At 35.9% G+C, this 13,835-nt stretch overlaps 1 long non-coding RNA gene across 5 annotated transcripts; it reads right to left on the bottom strand.

Moving 5' to 3' along the window:
* Nucleotides 1-9,724: 9,724 nt before the first annotated feature.
* On the bottom strand, nucleotides 9,725-11,831 carry LOC110281758 (uncharacterized). Of its 5 annotated transcripts, none has more exons than XR_008009701.1 (5): nucleotides 11,775-11,831; nucleotides 11,567-11,673; nucleotides 11,411-11,486; nucleotides 10,594-10,649; nucleotides 9,725-10,478 (listed from the first exon to the last, which is right to left on the bottom strand). It is a non-coding gene; the product is annotated as an uncharacterized LOC110281758 (long non-coding RNA). The 5 variants fall into 5 exon arrangements; XR_008009702.1 differs by lacking the exon at nucleotides 11,775-11,831 and having other exon boundaries at nucleotides 9,725-9,979; nucleotides 10,087-10,478; nucleotides 11,567-11,760; XR_008009703.1 differs by lacking the exon at nucleotides 11,775-11,831 and having other exon boundaries at nucleotides 9,725-10,143; nucleotides 10,246-10,478; nucleotides 11,567-11,760.
* Nucleotides 11,832-13,835: the final 2,004 nt, after the last annotated feature.

Below are 13,835 nucleotides of genomic sequence, written 5' to 3'. Positions count from 1 at the left end.
TGCGAGTGACAGCCGCATAGGATCATTTTCCCGAGAGGATGAAAGTAGCCACAGCTGATGGTGAACCCCTATACAAAGCTTGCCATGGAAAGGAGTAAGAAGGATTGAGTAGAAGCAGTAGGAGAGCAGGCGTCCTTGAGCCATGCAACATCTCCATTCGCTTATCTGAAATTCCCACCAATGAATCTGCATAAGCCTTCTATCCCTTTTATTTATATTCTATTTTATTATTTCTATTTTCGAAAACCATAAACCATTTTAATCTGCCTGACTGAGATTTGCAAGGTGACCATAGCTTGCTTCATACCAACAATCTCTGTGGGATCGACCCTTACTCACGTAAGGTTTATTACTTGGACGACCCAGTACACTTGCTGGTTAGTTGAACGGAGTTGTGAAAAGAAAAAAGCTTCTCTAACAGTGCCTGGAATTATTATTGATCACAATTTCGTCCACCACTATGCCATTGGTGCAGTATTGGGACAGAGGCATGACAAGCTTCTGTAAGTCATTTATTATGCTAGCCGTATTTTGAATGATGCACAGAAGAATTACACAACCACAGAAAAGGAGTTGCTTGTAGTGGTTTATGCCATTGACAAGTTTAGATCTTATTTAGTGGGATCAAAAGTGATTGTGTACACTGACCATGCTGCTCTAAAATATCTCCTCACAAAGCAGGATTCAAAACCCAGACTCATAAGATGGGTGTAGCTTCTGTAAGAGTTTGATATAGAAATAAGAGACAGAAAAGGGACAGAGAACCAAGTAGCAGATCACCTGTCCCGGATAGAACCACTAGCAGGAGCGTCCTTCCCTCCTACTGAGATCTTTGAAACCTTCCCGGATGAGCAACTCTTTGTCATTCAAGAAGTACAATGGTTTGCAGACATTGCAAACTATAAAGCTGTGAGATTTAGACCCAAAGAGTACAGTAAGCAGCAAACAAAAAAATTGATTTCTGATGCAAAGTACTACTTGTGGGATGAACCATATCTCTTTAAGAGGTGTGCAGAATGGAGTAATCCGTAGATGTTTGCCTAAAGAAAAGGCACAGAAGATCCTATGGCATTGCCATGGATCACAATATGGAGGAAATTTCGGAGGTGAGCGAACAGCCACAAAGGTTCTCTATTGTGGCTTCTACTGGCCTACTCTTTATAGAGACTCCCGAGAGTTTGTACGTAACTGTGACAATTGTCAGAGAGCTGGTAATCTGCCTCACGGTTATGCCATGCCTCAGCAAAGGATCTTAGAGATTGAGTTATTTGATGTATGGGGTATTGACTTCATGGGGCCTTTTCCACCATCATATTCAAACACCTATATTCTGGTGGCAGTAGACTATATATCTAAATGGGTAGAGACAATTGCAACACCCACTAATGATACAAAGACAATAATGAAGTTCCTCCAAAAGCATATCTTCAGCAGGTTCGGTGTCCTTAGGATACTGATCAGTGATGGAGGCACTCATTTCTGCAATAAACAGCTTGACTCTGCTCTGGTCTGATATAAAATTAATCACAAAGTGACAACTCCATATCATCCACAAACAAATGGGTAGGCTGAAGTCTTAAATAGAAAACTAAAATGAATCCTGAAATGGACTGTAAGTACCCGTAGAAGGGATTGGGCAAGAAATCTGGATGATTGCTCTGTGGGCATATGGAAACGCATTCAAGACTCCTATAGGAACCTCTCCATACCAGTTGGTGTATGGAAAAGCCTGTCATCTGCCAGTGGAACTGGAACACAAGGCCTACTGGGCAACTAGGTTCCTAAACCTTGATGCTAAGGTAACTAGAGAGAAAATATTACTCCAGTTGAATGAGCTGGAGAAGTTCAGACTCAATGCTTTCGAAAATGCTAAAATCTACAAGGAGAAAGAAAAAAGATGGCATGATAGAAAGCGGTCATCTAGAGTCTTTGAGTCAGGACAGAAAGTTCTACTGTTTAACTCTAGGCTCAGAGTGTTCCATGGGAAATTGAAATTCCAGTCGCAGGGACCATATGTAATTACAAGTGTGTCACCATATGGATATGTAGAGCTTCAGGATATTGACTCTGACAAAAAATTCATTGTTAATGGATAGAGAGTCAAACATTATCTTGAAGGCAATGTTGAGCAAGAGTGCTCAAAACTGAGACTAAATTGAAAGCTCAGTAAAAGTCCAGCTAAAGACAATAAAGAAGCACTTATTGGGAGGCAACCCAATCTTATTTATTTATGTTAATTACTTTTTCATTTCATTTTCCATTGTTACTATGTTTTCTTTAGGTCGATGATCATGTAGAGTCATAAAAACAGCTGCAGAATTAAAGCAAAATAAAAAACAGCATCAAAAATAGCACACCCTGGAGGACAAGCTTACTTGCGTTTAAATGCCAGTAAAGATAGCAGAATGGGCGTTTAACGCCCATGCAAGCAGCATTCTGGGTGTTAAACACCAGAATGGGCAGCATTCGAGGCGTTTAACACCAGAAATGACAGCATTCTAGGCGTTTAGAAAAACGCCCAGTAAAAAAGGATTCCTGGCATTTAACACTAGCCAGGGTATCTGGCTGGGCATTAAACGCCCAAAGAGGCAGTCAAGTGGGCGTTAAATGCTAGAATGGATAGCATTCTGGGCGTTTAACGCCAGGATGACACAAGGGAGGTAATTTTGTTTCCTATTCGATTTTTTTCAATTTTTCATGTTTTAATTCATAATTTTTTGCATCAAACATATTTTAAATGTTCAACTTTCAATTTCTATTTTCACAAATTAATAATCTTTCCAATTCTTTTTAATTCTTTTCCAATTCTTTTCCAATTCTTTTCAAATCCTTCCAAAACGTTTTCAAAACTTACATATCTTTTTAAATTCTTTTCAACTCTTTTTAATTTTTCTTGCATACAATAATAAGTTTTCAAAATTAATTGCATCATTCTTCTTCTACTCCCTTCTATCTTATTTTGCTTGAGGACGAGCAAAACTTTTAAGTTTGGTGTGGAAAAGCTCAGCTTTTTGCTTTTCATAACCATTAATGGCACCTAAGGCCGGGAAAACCTCTAAGAAGAGGAGCAACAAAGGCAAGAAAGAGACATAGAGGAGCTCAAGAATTCCATTGGTTCTTCAAGAGGAAGAAGAAGCCACCATCACTAAGGTGGACCCGTTCTTTAATCTCCTTGTTTATTTTCTTTTCTGTTTTTGGTTTTTACGCTATGTTTTGACTATGTTTGTGTCTTCATTACATGATCATTAGTGTTTAGTGTCTATGTCTTAAAGCTATGAATGTTCCATGAATCTTTCACCTTTCTTAAATAAAAAATATTTTCTGAAAAGGAAAAAGAAGTATATGGATTTCGAATTCTATCTTGAAAATAGTTTAATTATTTTGATGTGGTGACAATACTTTTTGTTTTCTGAATGAATGCTTGAACAGTGCATATTTTTTTATAGTGAAGTTTATGAATGTTAAAATTGTTGGCTCTTCAAAGAATAATGAAAAAAAAAGAAATGTTATTGATAATCTGAAAAATCATAAAATTGATTCTTGAAGCAAGAAAAATTAGTGAAAAACACAAAGCTTGCAGAAAAAAGGGTGAAAAATAAAGAAAAAGAAAGAAAAAGAAAAAGCAAGAAGAAAAAGCCAATAGCTCTTTAAACCAAAAGGCAAGAGCAAAAAGCCAATAACCCTTTAAACTAAAAGGCAAGGGTAAAAAGAATCCAAGGCTTTGAGCATTAATGGATAGGAGGGCCCAAAGGAATAAAATCCTGGCCTAAGCAGCTAAATCAAGCTGTCCCTAACCATGTGTTTGTGTCATGAAGGTCCAAGTTAAAAGCTTGAGACTGAGTGGTTAAATTCGTGATCCAAAGCAAAAAGACTGTGCTTAAGAACTCTAGGCACCTCTAACTGGGGACTTTATCAAAGCTAAGTCACAATTTGAAAAGGGTCACCCAGTTTTTTGTCTGTGGCATTTATGTATCCGGTGGTAACACTGGAAAACAATATGCTTAGGGTCACGACAAAGACTCATAAAGTAGCTGTGTTCAAGAATCAACATACTAAACTAGGAGAATCAATAACACTATCTGAATTCTGAGTTCCTATGGATGCCAATCATTCTGAACTTCAAAGGATAAAGTGAGATGCCAGAACTGTTCAGAAGCAAAAAGCTACTAGTCCCGCTCATCTAATTGGAACTAAGCTTTATTGATATTTTGAGATTTATTGTATATTCTCTTTTTTTATCCTATTTTGTTTTTGGTTTCTTGGGGACAAGTAACAATTTAAGTTTGGTGTTGTGATTAGCGGATATTTTATACGCTTTTTGGTAGTGTTTTCATATAGTTTTTAACATGTTTTATTCACCTTTTGTTATGTTTTTATTAAGTTTTATTCAAAAATCATATTTCTGGACTTCACTATGAGTTTGTGTGTTTTTCTGTAATTTCAGGTATTTTCTTACTAAAATTGAGGGACCTGAGCAAAAATCTGATTCAGAGGCTGAGAAAGGACTGCAGATGTTGTTGGATTCTGACCCTCCTGCACTCGAAGTGAATTTTATGGAGCTACCGAAGCCCAATTGGTGTGCTCTCAATTACGTTGGAAAGTAGACATCTTGGGCTTTCGAGCAATGTATAATAGTCCATACTTTGCCTGAGATTTGATGGCCCAAACTGGCGTTAAACGCCAGCCAGAAACTATTTTCTAGCGTAAAACGCCAGAACTTGCAGCAAAACTGGAGTTAAACGCCCAAACTGGCACCCAAACTAGTGTTTAACTTCAAGGATGGCCTATGCACGTGAAACCTTCAAAGCTCTGCCCAAACACTCCCCAAGTGGACCTCGAAAGTGGATTTCTGCACTACCTGCACTTGGTTACTCATTTTCAGTAATCCTAGGTTACTAGTTTAGTATAAGAACTACTTTTAGAGATTCATTTAGTAACTTATGACATTTTACATCTCATATTGTATCTTCTACGACATGAGTCTCTAAACCCCCTAGGTGGGGGTGAGGAGCTCTGCTATGTCTCAATGGATTAATGCAATTACTATTGTTTTCTATTCAATCACGCTTGATTCTATTCTAAGATACTCACTCGTACTTCAAAATAGAGAATATGACTGTGACGAGTTTCAAACTCACGAATGTTGGGCGCAGTGACAGTGTGCAAAAGGATAGAGAGATCCTATTCCGACACAAGTGAGAACCGACAGATGATTAGCCATGCGGTAGCTGTGCCTGGAATTTTTCATCCGAGACAAGAAATCCGACAGTTGATTAGCCGTGCAGAAACCGTACTTGGACCATTTTCACTGAGAGGATCATACAGCCTGCCATGAAAGGAAGCCATGCGTGTTTGGCGAAGAAGACAATAGGAAAACAGAGATTCAGATGACTGAGCATCTCCGGAACTTCAACATATTCCTCATTACTGAATCACAAGTATCATTTATTTCATGTTATTTACTTTTCATAAACAAAATCATTTTTATCATTAATCTTCTGACTAAGATTTACAAGATAACCATAGCTTGCTTCAAGCCGACAATCTACGTGGGATCGACCCTTACTTACGTAAGGTATTACTTGGACGACCCAGTACACTTGCTGGTTAGTTGTGCAGAATTCTGAAAAGTGTGATCACAATTTCGTGCACCACTGAAGCATTAGAACAAATGCCACTCTATGCTAAGTTTTTGAAGGAGTTAATGACCAAGAAGAGAAGTTGGAGAAATGATAAAACTGTGGTGTTAACCGAGGAATGTACTCGGATAAAAGAAGAAGCGTTAAAACAAGGGATGGCTTTAAGGTACAACCAGAAGGTGATCAAGAGAAGCTTTGCCCACAAACTAGAAGGGGCCTTAAAAGGTCACCGAGGTCTTAGGAAAGTTTTACTATAATGTGTTCGACTTACAAGGGAATGAGCTCCCGAGGTCCTGGCACACATGTAACCTAAAAAGGTATTACAGTTAGGAAAGCAAACCTTGCTCCCTAATGTACTCTTTTTTCTGACTTCATGATTTTTTCCTGAAAAATTTTTTTGTGAAAGGGGTTTTAATGAGGCATCACATCAAGGGCTAGAGATTATGAGAAAGTCTTTAGCAGCAAACTTATGTAAACCCCTTTTATCAACAATAAAATAACTCTTCTATCAAATTTTCCATCTTCAAATGCATTAATTTAAGCTAAAAAAACTACGAAAATTGTTGACCGACCTATATGGTCAGTAAGATGAAGCCACGAGATACAGATTAATGTAAGAAGTTATGTAAGCAATTCGTAAACCGACCTCTAAAGCAAGGCGGACACAACACGAAATGTAAAAGTAACTTGGCAAAATCCGATTACACAAAGTCGGAACTCAAAAGAAAACATAATATTTTGTATATGCAAAGTCCAAAAAGGACTGATCTATTTCGCTGACATCATTTCTAATTTAGCGAAAAAACAGCATTAAAAGTTGTCGAAACAAATTTTTCAACTAAACAGCTGTATGAGCTAAGGTATATGTCAAAAAAGGAGTGATCACTTAAAACCTAAAATTATTATCAAAGTGAAGAAAGGTTTTTAACAAAATTTTAAAGTTGTTTAAAAACTACAACTATGGCAAAATAAAATTGTTCAAAACTAACTACTATAAAGACCCACAAATCGGGCCATTCAAGAGCTATGAAAACAAAGTTTAAAAAGGATTAAATTGTTCCCCTGTAACAGCATCCTCGGCATGAACAAAGGACGTTGGATCATAGTTAGAGACTAGCACAGCGAAAATTGGACGAGTTGGAGGAGGAAGGAGTTCGTCACCAACGACCTTGCCTCCGGGTCAAAGCTCGGGATCTTGGGAAGTCTGACTGACCTCTTCCCCTAAAGCCTTTGGGTTGGGCAAAGACCACTATGTTGTCTGGGCTAATCAGGGAAAGGTCCACATCGGGAGCAATAACTCAAAACTGGGTATTCAGATTTACAATCATCTTGTCCATAGCTTCGGCCACAAACTCCTCGAGCCCCGTATATTTGTCCTGGAGCTTAGTCACTTCATCCACAAGATCAAGCATCTCCCCAATGACCCGGGTATAACTCTCTTTAGTTTTCTTTTTCAACCCTTCTGACATAGCCAAGGCAGCCTCCGCCTGTTTGATTTTGGTTCGAGCTTTACTAAGGTCGGAGAGTACTGCATCCCTCTCCTCCTCGAGCTCTTTTTTGGTCTCTTTTAATGAGGCTACCTCGGCCTGTGAAGCCACTAAAGAACTGTGGGTGGAATTGAGGGGAGTCTTCTATAACTCTCTGACCAAGGCTGCACATATGCCCGCAGTCCGAACTCCACCTCGAGCTAAGAGCTAAAGGTGACTTTTTATGGCCACGTCATCCATGCTAATATAGCTGAGGAAGAAGGTGCTTTTCACTCCATGCAAAGCCGTCAAAGCCCTGCTCGTATATGCTCCCCGACTCCGAAGTCTTACGCTTCTTAGGGGTAGGGTCGTCAGCAATAAGGGGAGGCCGAGTTACTTGTTTGGTCAAGCCGAGAGGAGGAGTAGATTGAGAGGTCGGGTCAGTAATAATCTTCTGAGAAGATGAAGGTCCTAAGTCCGACTTCGCTAGCAAGGACAATACGGCGGAGTCACCAGCTTCTTTTAGTTGAATGTTACGTGCAATGGCGTTCTTTCTGGTAGTACAGAGCGTCTTCATGGCAGTTGACATAGGAGTCATCCTCTTTGTAACATCCAAATAAAGGAACATTAGTCATTAACACAAATTTATAAATAAAATCTATAAAGGGAAAAGGAAACTACCTAATTCGGACTGAAGCTGGCTCAAATTTTTTAAATACTTCTTTGTATCTAGATAAGGAGTTCGGTCCCAGAACTCTTGAAACACTCCGACCACACTCGACCCTACCTCATCTAGATTGTCCGAGTTGTACATAATTATCGTAGGGTTGTCTTCCCAATACAAAAGGAAAATGGGTTCATCCTCTTCATTCAAGAAAAAAAAGTCAGACATCCTCTTTTATTCAGAAATACTTATGATTAATAGTGGTTATGTAATTTTGTTGGCAATACTTAAAAGTGTTATTAAAATTAAATAACACTTTTTTATTTTTTAAAAATATCTTTAAATTAAAAAATAAAAAAATATTTTCAAATAATAGAAAAGTATGGCCTTAATTTTAATGTTACCAAAATTATATAATTATCACCGTAATAATTATCATAACAATAGTGAGGATAGATTGTGCTTTATATGCCATAACATATTCTGACAACGTTTTTTCTCTGTTCTACAACCTATAATGGTTTTTCTATCCATTTTTTTTTACATGTACGTCAATGCCATTTGTTGAGCAAATTAATATCTCAGAACGAGGCAGTTTGGTCAATAATTCTATTTCATAAGGAATTGTTTAAATATATTTTAGATATTATATATTAATGAAATATTTATAGATCTCGTATTATTTTATATTTATTTAGTTTGATATTAAATTAATTTTATCATTATGGTTAGATTATATCTTTGGTCTTTAAATACACTTTTTTTACTGTATATTCTCATAATATCATCTAATGTCAAATTTATTTTTTGAAGTATTGTAATAAATTTATTGACAAATTTACTGGTGGATTTGGCAATAAATTTGTCGGATAAAAAAATTATCGTCGGATTCAATTTTCTGACGGTAAATTCACCGAAAATAATTAGAGGAGAAAAGGAAAATTGGCACAGCTATTACTGTTGGATTTAGGGACGGAAAACTCTGACGATAAGGTAATTAAATGAAACGCGTCGTTTTGGTCACAGGCTATGCGTCATCGGCGAATTTTTCCGACGGTAAATCCGCCGGTAAAATTAACCCTAAATTTGAATTTGCGAACCCTTCCCCTTTATTTGTGCAACATCGCAACCTCACTTCTCTCTCTTTTCTCTTTGTCTCTCGCTGTCAGCTCCCATCACCACCATTTGCCACCGCCACCGCCACTCTCACTCGCTCTCATCGCTAATCATTGTTACTCAGCCACAGTCGCCGTCTCAACATTGTCACGTCCTGCACCACGCTCGTTCAACAGCATCGCCGCCTCCTGCTCCACGCTTGTTCATCATCGTCGCTGCCTCCTCCAATCGGTCTTTCCTTTCTCTGTGTTTCTTTTGAATTTTTTTAACATTCACTACAAGATTCAAGCTTATTTGTGGCGTTTTTTTTCTTGGTTTGTGGAGGTTTGAAACCCCACAAAAAAGTTTGTGGGAGTTTCCAAAACCTCCAAAATTTGAGGTGCCACGAGCTTATTTGTGGCTGTTTTACAGAACCCCCACGATGTAATTTAGTGGCGGTTTTTCATTTGTTTTGCGGGGGTTTTGAGTGAAATTTTTTTGTGGTTTTTTCAATTTTTGTGACAGTTTAAAATCCCCACAAAAATTGAATTTTCAAATAAAAAAAATTACAGCAGACTTAATGGCTGCAAACCAATTTAAAATTGAAACTAAACGGATCTGGAAAATATAAATCACTATTATTGATTGAACAAATAACATTAGTCAAACTAAAGATTATTTAACTTTAATGAAATTTAAATATTATAATTTGATCTTTGCTTATTATGAATTAAAAATAAAATTTTCAATTAGTATTCAGAATGTATAACAGCATCATGTGGATACTTTTTGAGAAATTGCTTTATAGCAAATTTTCAATTCTGAGCATTGCAAAGAAAAGAGGTACATAACTAGCCACATTACTAAGCACAGAAATCAACCATAACTACACAAGTATATACAACCATAACTTAATACTACACCAACAGTGTGGTAAATCAGAATTACAGATTACAACCTAATCTCTACAAGATAAGTAGATAAAAAAGAACAGAAACTAATACCGTGTTATCTTGAATCTCAAAACTAATACCACTTTGCACATTTTTGTCCAACATAATCAAAAGCCAATGGCAACATTTCATGAAGTGTTAGAAATGCCATTACTCCACCAACTGGGTATTATGTTTAATGCAATCAACAATAATTATTATCAACATAACATAACATAACATATCATATTGCTAATTGCACACAAACCAATCAAGTTGCAAGGGCTAACCTGCTCCAAGTAAACCTTCAAGAATCTCTGGATTTAAGCTTCTAGTGAACAGACATGCTAAATTGTTATGTAACAAGGGAAAGTCATCATCATCATCATACTCTATATAATCTTTGAATTATTTATGTATATATAGAATGTTTTGGATGGTGTATGTACCTATAATTATGGCTCCTAGGGCTCAGTACGCAAACCCACAAAATGATGCCAATTTCAATGCCTACCATTTACTAATCAAGAACCATGCATCCACAAATTAATGGTTGTTGCTATATGTGTGATATTTGATATGAAAGTCTACATCATAAATTATAGATTTAACCAACAAGAGAAAAAGATCCAGAACTTATTACCTTTGTTGCAAAATAAATAGGAAGTGCAATAGCAATACCCTGGAAAAGAGATATATACAAGAAGAGTGTCATAATTGTTTAACGTTAAACTAATTAAAGAATTTATTAATAGAACACTAAGATTATATTATAAGGCAAAATATAATAAAAATACCTTTGAATATTGTGCAGAGCAATGGCTAATGCAAGGTTAAGACCAACCCAAAGGCCCTACATAATTACATATAAAGAAGAATTAATGGCATATATGAAACTATACATATAAACTCACCCCCAATACATATACATCTGCAGAGCCTTCCACTAGCTAGAAATCTTGAAGGTTCAGATCATAGTTTGGCGATTTTCCTCCTACATTCCAAGTTGCAACAAATATCCTACATGCATTCCCCAGTTATTATTAATTTATTATAAACTGATGTCTTACTAACACAAGTTTTTAATCTCACTACAACAAGATACCAAACCTAAAACTCTGTCTTTCAGTTTCTAGACCCACAGGTCGTTCAAAAGTAGACAAATTTAGGCCTTCGATTCCTAAGCTAGTCTCTCTTTCTGTTAGGACATGTAAGTAACTAAGGTCATGCTTTATGCTATTATCTTGACTAGTACATAATTACAATGGGTATACAAAGCCACTCCTTCTAATCATGACGCCTAACACAGTTGGTAGCTATATATATGGCTTTATTAGGTATTGCTGTCGAAAATAAATACCTAAACAACAAATAAAAGATTTCCTTTTTCCCTTGATCATAAACATCCTTCCGGATAGGCAAGATTTTTATGTTGATAGGTAACCTACCAATATCTTGCCAAGTACTTGGACTATTATACGAGTTGGATGATCCAGAACGTAACATTGACCCAGATGTTTCTCAATGTAAATTACCGTGAAATTGGATATGAAAAATAATTTCAGGGAATGTAAAAAGAAATTAATTCCACGCAACAATAATATGTATGTATACCTGAGAAGCTTTTTTCTCATGAAGAGAGACACTTCCATTAAAGCTTTTCTTCTGGATTCAATCTTCTTCTCCAAATCTTTCGACATGAAAAAGAACATTCATCAAAGGAAAATAAAGCAACAATGACAAAGAAGGGGGGAGTGAAAGAGAAATTACCAAGAGTAACTCCTTTTGATCTCCTTCCTTGTGTGTGGCTTGGTGAAAGCATCATCGTCTGAGCCTCTCCCAGTTCTCTTTGAACCAAAAATCTTTGGAAGGAGAGACTTGAACCAAACAAAAATAAATAAATAAATATAAAGATAAGCAATTATAATTGAAGGAAGGCATAATGCAAGAATATATATCGCCAAACTATGATCTGAACCTTCAAGATTTCTTTAATTTCTTGCAAAAGATCTATCACTACACTAATAATAGAAACTAAAAAGGATTCAAGAGATAATTATCCCAATTGGTGTCCAACTTGTATACTAAATTATCACAAAAACAAGGGGATATATGAAACAGAAGAACCAAATTTGAAAATAAATAAACTAGCTTAGTACTTTACAAGAATATTGTCTAAAACAGGATAAGTAAGTAACACATGCAGTAGATGACAATTAAAAGATTAAATGTTAATCATTGTGAACAAAAATTGCAGAAATCAATACACATGGAACAACAAAAATAGATGCGACTCAAAATGCTAACAAGAGCATGAATGAATCTGATACTTAAAACAGAGAACTCAATAAGAATCAGTATTTAAAAAATAAAATTAGCTTACTATAGCTAACTGATGAGCGGATAATTTATACGCTTTTTGGCATTATTTTTAGTATGTTTTTAGTATGTTCTAGTTAGTTTTTAGTATACTTTTATTAGTTTTTAGTTAAAATTCACTTTTCTGGACTTTACTATGAGTTTGTGTGTTTTTCTGTGATTTCAGGTATTTTCTGCCTGAAATTGAGGGACCTGAGCAAAAATCTGATTTAGAGGCTGAAAAGGACTATAGATGCTGTTGGATTCTGACCTCCCTGCACTTGAAGTGGATTGTCTGGAGCTACAGAAGCCCAATTGGCGCGCTCTTAACGGCGTTGGAAAGTAGACATCCTGGGCTTTCCAGCAATATATAATAGTCCATACTTTGCCCGAGATTTGATGGCCCAAATCGGTGTTCAAAGTCACCATCAGAATTCCCAGTGTTAAACGCCGGTACTAGCACAAGAAATAGAAGGATGTGAGAAGAGGGGAAGAAATTTTCGAAAATAGTTTAAAAAGATTTTAAAAACATTTTGAAAAACTTCAATTGATTTTCAAAAACCAAGATTGAGAAAGAAGTAAAGTGATTTTTGAAAAAGATTTTGAAATTAGAAATCAAAAAGATTTGATTGAAAACTATTTTGAAAAAGATGTGGTTAAGAAGATATGATTGGTTTTAAAAAGATGTGATTGAGAAGATATGATTTGAAAAACATTTTAAAAAGATTTGATTTTAAAAATTAATAACTTGGCTAACAAGAAAAGATATGATTCAAACATTAAACCTTTCTCAACAGAAAAGGCAACATACTTGAAATGTTGAATCAAATCATTAATTGATAGCAAGTATTTTTGAAAATGGAAAGAAATTGATTTTGAAAAAGATTTGATTGAAAAGATTTGATTTGAAAAAGATTTGATTTTAAAAAGATTTTGAAAACTTGAAAAAAAATTGCATTAAAAACAGAATCTTCCTTCTTGTGCCATCCTGGCGTTAAACGCCCAGAATGGTGCACATTCTGGCGTTTAACGCCCAAACCACTACCCTTTTGGGCGTTAAACGCCCAGCCAGGCACCCTGGCTGGCGTTTAAATGCCAGTTTGCCTTCCTCACTGGGTATTTTGAACGCCCAGCTTTTTCTGTGTAATTTCTTTGCAGTATGTTCTGAATCTTCAATTCTCTGTATTATTGACTTGAAAAGACACAAATTAAAATTATTTTTGGATTTTAAATAATCAACATGTAACTAAAATCAAATAACAATGCATGCAAGACACCAAACTTAGCAGTTTGTATACCATTGACACAACAAAATGAGAATGCATATGAGAAACAACAAAACACTCAAGTCAAGAGAATCTAAAGATCAGAGTAATGAAATCATCAAGAACATCTTCAAGATCACTTAAGACACATGAATGAATGCAAGAAGAACAGAAACATGCAATTGACACCAAACTTAACATGAGACTCTAGACTCAACAAGAAACATAAAATAATTTTGGTTTTGTAAATTTTTTTTTTGTGTTTTTCGAAAATTAAGTAGAAAAGAAAATAAAGATATCAAAATTCTTAATGAGAATTCCAAGAATCATGCAATGTTAGTCTAAAACTTCAGTCTAAAGGAATTAGACATGGTCAGCCAAGCTTCAGCAGAACATTGCATTCAAGAGCTAAATTG

Source organism: Arachis duranensis, chromosome 5 (genome assembly GCF_000817695.3).
Source record: "Arachis duranensis cultivar V14167 chromosome 5, aradu.V14167.gnm2.J7QH, whole genome shotgun sequence".
Taxonomy (NCBI): domain Eukaryota; kingdom Viridiplantae; phylum Streptophyta; class Magnoliopsida; order Fabales; family Fabaceae; genus Arachis; species Arachis duranensis.
The sequence above is the reverse complement of the archived record's forward strand: the minus strand, read 5'-3'. Positions and strand labels throughout refer to the sequence as shown.